Below are 2,295 nucleotides of genomic sequence, written 5' to 3'. Positions count from 1 at the left end.
ACGTAATCTCAATCTTACCGATGCACCACGTGAACTGGATCTTACCGATGCAGAACGTGAATTCGATCTTACCGATGCACCACGTAATCTCGATCTTACCGATGCACCACGTGAACTGGATCTTACCGATGCAGAACGTGAATTGGATCTTACCGATGCAGAACGTGAATTCGATCTTACCGATGCACCACGTAATCTCAATCTTACCGATGCACCACGTAATCTCGATCTTACCGATGCACCACGTGAACTGGATCTTACCGATGCAGAACGTGAATTGGATCTTACCGATGCAGAACGTGAATTCGATCTTACCGATGCACCACGTAATCTCAATCTTACCGATGCATCACGTAATCTCGATCTTACCGATGCAGAACGTAAACTCGATCTTACCGATGCAGAACGTAAACTCGATCATACCGATGCACCACGTTATCTCGGCAGACCGATGCAGAACGTAAAAAAAAAGCTTACAGCACGCGGTGTTCCCAAGCGGTCACCCATCCAAGTACTAACCGCGCCCGACGCTGCTTGGCTTCAGTGTTCTGACGAGAACTGGCAATTTCAGCGTGGTATGGCCGTAAACAACAAATATTGCGATATCTTCTATGATATCTCACTTTTGGGAGCGGAAAGGACGTGAACGTTTTTCCTTATAAAAAATGAAATAACTTTTGGATATTAATTCTGATTGTTGATTTAAGCTTTAAGAACACATTAGGACATATCTCAATGAAATTTGAGGGATTTCCGAAATCGAAAAATATTTTTCGAAAAAAAAAAAAAATCCCAGAAGACCTCGGTCATCTCAAGTTTATTTCCATATTCTATTACACAATCAACGTACATCACAAAAGGAACCATCTCTCTAACTATCACAGTTAAATTTTTGTATCGGAACATTTCACGTCGGAATATCTCGCTAAGTCCAGACCGGGGAGATCGGTCGCATCTGACACCGTCCGCTCCGGTCTAACATCGTCTTGGAATCGGGGTAACGATGGAGAGGCGTTTAAGGACGTGAACATTTTTCCTTATAAAAATTAAAGTCGACAATGAATATTGATTCTGATTACTGATTTACTCTTTTAGAACACATTAGAAGGCAACGCAATCAGATTTGAGGAAATTTCAAGATCAGAAAATTTTTTTCGAAAAAAAAAAAAATTCGAGGACACCTCGGTCATGGCAAGTTATTTCCCACAATCCATTCCCCAATCAACGTACATCCCAGAAAAAATCATCTCTCTAACTATCCTGGTTCAAAAGTTGTATCGGAACATTTTCACGTCGAAAATATATCGCTAAGTCCAGACCGATGCACAACGTAAACTAGGGCTGAACCGATGCACCACGTAAACTCGATCTTACCGATGCACCACGTAATCTCGATCTTACCGATGCACAACGTAAACTAGATCACACCGATGCAGAACGTAAACTCGATCTCACCGATGCACCACGTAAACTAGGGCAGACCGATGCAGAACGTAAACTCGATCATACCGATGCACCACGTAAACTCAGGCAGACCGATGCAGAACGTGAACTCGATCTTACCGATGCACCACGTAATCTCGATCTTACCGATGCACCACGTAAACTCGGGCAGACCGATGCAGAACGTGAACTCGATCTTACCGATGCACCACGTAAACTAGGGCTGACCGATGCATCACGTAAACGACGATCGAGAGGCGCGAAAGGACGTGAACGTTTTTCATTATAAAAATTGAAATAAATGATAAATAATGATTCTGATTGTTGATTATCGTTTTTAATATGCATTAGGAGGCAACCAAATGAAATTTGAGGAAATTCCGATAACAGAAAATTTTTTCGAAAAAAAAAAAAAATTCATGAAATCCTCGGTCATCGCAAAATATTTACCATATTCTGTTCGATAATCAACGTATATTTAAGAAGGAATCATATCTGTATCTATCTTGGTTCAAATTTTGTATCGGAACATTTTGACCAAAGTCCGAGCTTCGGCCGAAACAGACACCGCTGACCTGGCCTATCGATCGACCGAGAGTCGGGGATAGAGCGTAAGTGTTGTCTGGAGGGGAACCCTGTGCTCTCCTGACATATATAGGGAAGGTGGTCGCGTTGGGCGATGCAGAACGTTTGGATCGGGAATTATATTTTTGGTTCAGCTATTGGAATATGGTTTATTGTTGGTATATATTGGCGAAATAACGTTCTTACTGACTGGGGATATTCATAAAAATGAGTCCGGAGATTTTCAGATCGAAGTCCGAGTGATCCGACTTGGAAGGCGTGTTGGGT

General features: G+C 42.2%; 1 non-coding gene across 1 annotated transcript; it reads right to left on the bottom strand.

Moving 5' to 3' along the window:
* Window positions 1–470: 470 nt before the first annotated feature.
* On the bottom strand, window positions 471–589 carry LOC123687826. Its single transcript, XR_006749533.1, has one exon. It is a non-coding gene; the product is annotated as a 5S ribosomal RNA (ribosomal RNA).
* Window positions 590–2,295: the final 1,706 nt, after the last annotated feature.

The sequence above is a fragment of the Harmonia axyridis genome, chromosome X, assembly GCF_914767665.1.
Source record: "Harmonia axyridis chromosome X, icHarAxyr1.1, whole genome shotgun sequence".
In the NCBI taxonomy this organism is placed as follows: Eukaryota; Metazoa; Arthropoda; class Insecta; order Coleoptera; family Coccinellidae; genus Harmonia; species Harmonia axyridis.
This window is presented reverse-complemented; position numbering and strand designations above follow the sequence as displayed.